The sequence below is a fragment of the Nothoprocta perdicaria genome, unplaced genomic scaffold, assembly GCF_003342845.1.
Source record: "Nothoprocta perdicaria isolate Ctin4 unplaced genomic scaffold, notPer1 scaffold_83, whole genome shotgun sequence".
Lineage (NCBI taxonomy): Eukaryota > Metazoa > Chordata > Aves > Tinamiformes > Tinamidae > Nothoprocta > Nothoprocta perdicaria.
In genome coordinates this window covers 1057959-1066039 of record NW_020456121.1, presented here as the reverse complement: position 1 = coordinate 1066039, position 8081 = coordinate 1057959, and positions in this window count along the sequence as shown.

Below are 8081 nucleotides of genomic sequence, written 5' to 3'. Positions count from 1 at the left end.
CTTCGCGTCCCTTCACGTTATCTCTTTGTAACCGGGAAACTTTCCTGTTGCCAGAGCCCCGGGCCGGCGTGCCTGTGAGCCTTGCCACGGGGCAGTGCGAGTGCCATCTGGAGAAGCGAGGCCGCAGTGGAGCAGCAACATCCTGCCCTAGTTTGTCTGGAGCTCTGCGAGAGCACAGCCAGCAGCATCTCCAGCGTCGGCAGTTTGGGGYGCGGGGGCTCGCCGCAGAGGCCAGGGCCAGTGGTGCCTCCCCTGATTAGCTGCATCAAAACTAATGAGGTTACGGTGCTCACTGACAGCGCCCCTGATAACAGTGTGACAGCCTCTGTCCGGCTTTAACAGCGCTCATTAAGCCGAAGTAAAGTCAGAAAGCCTTAAACCTCACACTCGTATCAGCACCCTAGCTGCAAAGGAGAACATGTGTGAAAGACGCTTGTTCAGCCTGGCTGCGCTGCCTGCCCCTCACGTAACTGCATTTTCCCTTTGCTTCTCATGAAAGGCTTCTGGTGGGCTGGGGTTCAGGGCAGGAAAACRCAAGTTTGACATCAGACACTAGGATTTCAAAATCAAACATTTCTACTTCTGCTGTTCTTAGGTGAGCAATTAGAGCACCCAACTTAACTCCTTTTGGATTTTAAATGAATGAAGCGACGCTGCCAGCCTCCTGCCTCTGACGAAAACTCGGCATAAGTGACATTTTACTTTGCTTACTGGAAATCCATTCTCTTACAAGACACTTTCACATTCTGTCTTACTGAGTCATTTTTAAAAACCTGAGTAAAAATAAGATAACGGTTGCACAGGGTTAAAATTAGGGCAACGCTCAGGGCAACAACCAGGGCACATCTTAACAGTGCTCAGCGCAAGTGAGAGAGCAGCGGGAAAGGAGATTCCTGCCTGCACAGGGGGAAGAGAGAAGCAAGGCGCAGGGGTGCCCTGCGTCCGTGTTGTAAAACATGTCGCCAGGGGGCTGTGGCAGCAAGGGGAGCTGCTGCCTCGCAGCGGGGAGGGAGCGCTTCGCTAGACGGCTGCRCTCGCTCTCAAGATGGGGCCCTCCTAAAGAGCCAGCACAGCCCTCGTGTGCACTGCAAAGTGCAGGGCAATCGTGATTTTAGAATCATGATTTATTTCCTTCCCACCTGTTTATTTACTTCCCACCTGTTACGATTTATGGGACAATAACAGTGCTAAGACCTGGCACTACTTGCTTTGGTRCTTGCTATTGAGGAAAATTTCAGACCAATATTAGAGTGAGCTCTGAATTTTGCACCTGAATTTTGCAGAAGGCCTGGATATTGTTGGATGCTAATGTCAGGTCATTTATGTTTGATAAAGACACTAGGCATATGTAAGAATGATATTTAAGTGAGTATTTATTTGAGTATTAAAATCTTCCTATGCTCAAAGAGTAATTATTCTGCTGCTGATTTAATATCCTTCCAGTTTATTAATTGCTCATCATTTTCTGCGTAAGTAACATACCATGACCCTCTCTTCCTTCTAGTCTTACTTAAGACAAAGGCTTTGAATCACTGTGAATTCCCACTTAGCACACTGGAAATAACTGCTTTCAAAAGACCTGGTTCCTGTAGCTCAGCAATGCGCTGCTCTACCAAATCACCTTACCCCTTCTGCCTTGTTTAATGCATTTCTTGCATTCTGACAAAAATATGGAAAAATACAGAGCAATGCACCTCCACGCTCATGTGACAGACCTCAGTGTGTGCTGGTCACCCACAGAAGAACCTCTAGTTTGAYGAACTAGGTAGAAGTGGCCACATTTCCAGCATGGAGAGATCATCTGCATGGAGAGATGCAGCTGCCTGCACCGACAGGCACCGGAGGGGTGCAAACACTGAGCTGTGGATCCCCAGCACACTGGCCTCTGCCACACTCATTTCAGACTCCTTGGGATCACAAAGTTCATCATGTGCATAAATTATGTGCAGAACTATGGCTAGTGATAGATGGAAATCAGTCAACGTGTCAGACAGTGCTACAGTTTAGAAGTCAAAATTAAAGGAAATGAAATTTAGACTGAAAATCAGAGGAGCTCTTGTCACACAGAATGTCAGGCTTTAAGCTATTTTCAGTGGCTAATGTTTAAAGTTGGGTCTTAAAATCATCCAAAATATTGGTAAAAATGAAAGAGCAAATAAAACACCCTAAACGCATTAGGCATTTCCGAGTGCAGTGTCTCTGGCCACATGCGTGACTCCAGATAAGCATTTAGCACGGAGCTCAAAGATGCAGCGTCTCATTATTTATGCGTGATAAGGACGCCAAGCAGAGCTCATTTAGTCTCTTGTACTTGGAGTTATGTGGTCACGATGACCCTACTGCAGCTAGTAATTCTGATTGGAAAATTTAGAAAATGCTATAATCCTCCCTGAATCCAGCTCCAAATATTTCTTTCTTTATTTGATTTAGGATACAGTTTCTTAAAGTTCTGAGATTGGTCTCTTGGGACAGAAAACCGAGCTGAGAGAGCACCATGGAAAAACACATACACGCTAATTTGCATGCACGCAGTAGTCTCACTGAGGAGAGAATAGAGGACTGGCTGCTGAATAATTACTATTTGGATTTTTTTAAGTAAGTGTTCATCAGGAATGATGCAACGCAAAACTTAAACAGCACATACAGCTCAAACCTTGAAAATCTGCATTCAGAAGATAATATTTCATTTCCTATTTTTTCTTACAAAGCTTGGCTGAAACATGAGCCTTAAAACTGCTTACCTCTGGGAGAAGGGTGTTGCCCAAAATTTCTTACCACATTAGAGGGCTTTGTTGTGACAAAACATGAGAGCGCCTGGGTTAGATTCCTGTCCATCACTCACATGCTGCTTCCAGCGTGCGAGTGCTGTGAGGACCATGTGTTACAGCTGCTTCGTCCTGCTAGGTTGCCCACAGAGGGCTATAATCCAGCCATAAATTCACAACAAAGAATCCCCTGCTGCAGAGGAACGCTGCTGGAGACAAATGTGCCACAGTCAATGTGTGCCGAGGCATAAACGTGTGCAGGGGAATGGGAAGCAGGACGGAGGTGCCGTGGCACCGCACCGGGCCTCTCTGTGGCGGCCGTGCGGGCGCAAAGTGAGTTCTGTCATCGCCGCCCTCTGGGCTGCGCAGTCACCTGCCAGGGCCGAGCTGCTCCTGCCCCCAGCGAGCGCCGAAGCGACTCGATGCGGGAGAAAAGCTTTCCCAGAGCTCAGAGGTGTGACTGGCCCGAGCCCCTGCTCTGCCTCCTTGCCTCCCTGTTACCTGGGAACAGTCTCCCCGTCACTTGCGCAGTGTACGCCGATGATGGGGGCCAAACCAACCCTGTTTTAGTAATGTCTGCTTGGCTCCCACATTTCCACTAGCATTAATAAAGAGCAGGAAAACAGATTTAAGCCCTGTAAATTTGTTATAAGGCTGAGTTAGTGAAGTTTCAAAGATACTTTTTGTTCTCCATTACTGTGGCTTATTATTGTTTCAGTTCTCACATACATCCTCATCTGAAAAAAACCATAAAGCGCCAAGAGGCTGACGTCAGTCCCCTTTGGATGCCACAAAGCGGATCCAGGCAGCGGTAGCTGTGACCACATGAGCAGCGCAGGGCAACGAGCCTGGTGCTCACCCCGCGGGGCTCGCGAGGGAAGCTCTGAGGCTCCCCCAAAGGCAGCCCTTCCCTTGTGTGTCCATCATTAGCGTGGACAGTGAATAGACAGCCCAAGCACTGAAGTTCTCTATCAAAAGTATGGCTGCAAACTTGGCTTGACTCTATCAGTGTGTGATAAATGATRTTTGTTCTATGTCTATATTTCTCAGTGTATTTTTCTTCCTTCTAGCCTCAGCATAGAACCTTTGAGGGATATTTTTGAAAGTGGGAGCGATGGGGAAATACTTGAAAATACAGAGATCAGTGCTGAAAAAAGAGGAGCACCTGTGATCCACCTGAACTCGTGGAATACTCCTCTAAGCTAGATTAATACTGGAGCTTCCTAATTCTTCTGTGACCTAGCTCTTACTACAGGGAACTTGACGCACTCACTATTTTAATGCCTTATTAAAAAAACAATCGAGAATTGTATTAACAATACAACCAACTCAAACTATCTAAGTGCAACATGTTGGGCTTTTTTTTTTTATTTTTGCAAATAAGCTTGTTCCAAAGTCGTTGATGTTTTTCAGCATCTTGTCAGCAGTGTTCAGACAGCACAAACTTTATCTAATGTGTTGCAGGGACTCAGTGACAGAGCTGGTTAAACCAAGGGCAGTGCCTACACTGCATGGATAAGGAAAGACAGTTCAGATCACCTAACAACTGCTACAACTGTAGAGAACTACCTGCCAAGTATCTGCTACTGCAGGATGTGTAAACAAGCCTGTGAGAAGCATCAAGTAAAGCCGCCYGCCTCTGCTGCTTTGAGAAATGCAATTTCTCTGCCAGTTTTTATGTTCCAGAGTGGTGCAGCCTGTAAGATAGATTTGAATCAGGTCTGTGGCTTTGATAGGAAAGCCAGGCATTTGGTGAAAGGAGGTGCTTTAGCTCCTAGCACTTCTATTAGGACCCTATTGTTTCAATAACCTCTTATGGAGGCTTTGCTGTTAGAGGCAATTATTTGCTGGCCCTGCTGTAGATGAGCTGCTGCCCAACAGCTTCCAGAGACAGAAGGGCAGCACAGGCTGCCTGGGTTACTGGTGACACAGAAAGTCATGCAGTGGTCGTTAGGAAGGTGAAGGTGGAAAGGCTGAGGAAGCTGCTGGGAGCTGCTGTGCCCTTGAATTAGTTGCCATTAGTTGCCCTTTAGCTGCCCTAGAATTGAAGGGCCCTAGGGATTTGCCAGTGGCCTTTGGCTGTAGAAGAGAAGGTGGGAGAGAGAGGTAAGTCTGAATGTTCCCTGCTCCTCCTTCAATTTTCTCTTGCATTAGGAGAAGTGTCCTAGGGAGCATGCTGAGGAAGCGTAGATTATAACACAAGTAAGTTTGTGTCAGAGACCCATGTTAAGAAGGAAAGTTGAAGCTTAAAGCTGTATTGGCAGTTGCCTTCACTCTCCTGTGTGTCCCTCTAGCAGAGAGCTCTCTGACAAAATGTGGAAGGAAGCCACATATTTTGCCTTCAAAAGGCAAGTGTAAATGTTGTCATAGCAACACAGGAAAGCAGAATGCTACTTCCCGAAGGTGCTGGGGAACTGAGGGGGGAGGGAGACTTGAGCCTTTAACAGAACATCCAAGAAATGACAATTCCAGGAGTCTATGAGCAGAATGTGACATGCGTCACCTTCAGCAGGTTGTAGGAAAGTTTGTTTTGTCTGAAACAGAAGCAATACCAGGGAACCTGGTATGGGTTTATATCTATATAAATAAGAATATTTTCTTCTTCTGTGTTTCAGATGACCTGATAACCAGAGGCTAGACAGACCCTGGGCTTATGGTCTATTCATCCCACAACACTGTCTAGATCTGAAATATTCCACCAAAACTGATAGATTTAAAATATTACAAAGAGACAGCATTAAGGGGGCAGATATTAGATAGGTATCACTCAACCCATTTCGTTTCGAAGCGCTTTTTTCAGTTGCATTCTACTAGTGATGAAGAAGATGGTCTACTGTGGAATATCCTAGAGTTAAATAAAGAAGCTGCCATGTGTCGCATCAGCAAGAAGGAAAAAAAGATAGAACCATTAAATCAACACATTTGTTACATCATTAAGAATATTCCTTAACAATCTTGGCCTTGCTCAGGTCATTTTATCTCCAAACACAGTTCAGAGGGCCTGACAACTCCASGGCGTGTGGAGGTGGCACCACAGGGCGCTGCTCCCAACAAGCAGACTAGACAGAGACCACAGCACTTCTGTGGTTGCYACCTTCAGTCGCTTCAGCACCGAGCCCAGGAGCTGCCGCCTCATGAAGCTYTGCTTCACAGACCTCTGCAGTGGCATCAAAAATGACATTTAAAAATACATGTCTGAAGACAAGYCATTTCTAGTAATTCACAAAACATTCAAAGAGGGGAATGTTTCTGAGGTATCTACACTTGGCATTAGCATCATACAGCAAAGAGAAAGTCCGAACCAACTTGCTTTCCCACTTCCCTGTGGCCAGTATGAGCTAAAGTTTCAGCCTAAAGGTGACTGGAGAAGCAATCTCTCACAGCCTTGTGTGCAGCTTTCATGCTACTTTAGCACAAATCCAGTGACTTAAGTGAATAATTTCTCTGTAGAAAAAATAAAGTCTCACCWGAGGGTGATTGCAAGGTTTTGTAAGACAGCAGTACAAATTTAGCCTTTCTCCTTATGCATTTTCTTTGCCATGTCAAGCTACTATGATTGCTGTTAGACAAACACGACCTATATAACTTGGCTCAKTTAAAGTTTCATTCTTAATCTTCCTTTCAGCAAGCAGTTTTGCAGAAAAAAAGTAAATAATCCTTTAGTCAATGAAACAATAATTGTCAGTCTAACTGATATGTTACTCCTGCACAACTGCATCAACTATTAATTTTAAAGATTTTAACTTTTTTACRAGAAAACCATATTTATTTGTTATGAGTACCAAATTATGTGAGATTATGTGAGAATCCATTACATTTATATATTTATGTGAATTGTCTCTATGCAAACGACTCTTTAATGTGTAGGCAGTGTTTTTTAAAGAATCCACCATGCTTTACAAGCTTACAGAGGAGGCTCCAAGTACCACTCATGCAGCTCCTGTGCTATAGATACAGTTACTACAGATAGATAACAGCAGATGTGGTCGTTATTTGGAGTTGGGAAGTGACACATCACTTCTACATTTATGAAACTGGAATACTGTTCAAAACTAGTAATATTTCTGTCATTTAGTATAGTTATTAGCTATTTTAAAAGCTCTTTWAAAAAAWAAAKGACTTTATTGTGAGAGCATGGAAACAACCAGCTCAATTTCAGTTCTTCTGGACAGACCATGTTGAATTTGCAACACACAGCCTTGTGTGCTCTTTATGGCTGGCATAGGGGAGTTCTAATCAGGATTCATAACTCTATGACACATGCTYATAATTTTAGAAACACTTATGTTGAAGGAAAGTACCTCTTGAATAAACTCAGTCTAAAAACATTTCTAAAATTGCAAAGGAAAGAACCTCRTCCTAGAACCACAACAAATGGACTGAAGCAGAGAAAGAAAAGCAAGACCCTYCTCGGCAGCTCCCACATGCAGCAGGAAACCCCTCCACGGTGTGAAGCGAGCCCAGCTTGACAGTGTTTGCTGGGGGCGAGTGGGTGCTCTGGCCCTATGGCCAGATGGGGCTGTGCCCCTGCAATCCAGCTGTCGTGTGGCCCCACGGCGGCACTGCCTGGAGTGCTGCACGAGACAGGGAGCGCCAGAGCCCGGGCTCGGCTTGCAGCGCCCAGAGCCCTAGCTCTGCTTCAGGACGAGCCGCTCCTGACCACTTATCCGCAAGCCTCCTAATTGCCGCCCTTGCTGAGATACCAAGTACCTTTGTAAACAGCGTGTTCGGGATGTTACATGCAAACATACATGCGATGCCTTTATGAAATATGCAGCCGTGCAAATGATGTGCCATATTAGATGCAAGCTGCATGCGTATTGGAAAGCCTCTTCCATGCTTCGGCTAGGCGCTGAACATTTCTGACAGTTTGTTTGAGGTAAACAGTTCCAATCTGTCAGTGTGATTCACTACCGGCACATCTGATAAGTACAACTCACTTGCAGCAGGCTTGTATGTTGTTAAAGCACTTGCCTCCTTTGCAGTTAGCAAATTACTGTGGGGCAAAGCAAACAAAAAGCAGATAACAAAGGGAAGGCTGGATTTGATCRTGTTACAGAGGAGGCAGGATGATGAAGAGGTTGCTGTGCCCAGCTCCAACACCTGGGAAGAAGCGAGTGCGGCTCAGCTGCATGAGGAGAAGTGCGATCCAGAAGCCCCACGCTGTGCACAGGCACCATAACAAGAGGCTGACATCACATAGTGTCCCATGCTCCCTTTTATAAAGATTTCTCTGATTCAGTTTCTCTTTTGACAGCTTTTGAACAGTAGCACCTTTCTCATTTTGCCTCTGAATTGCCTCTCTCAGAAGGTGCA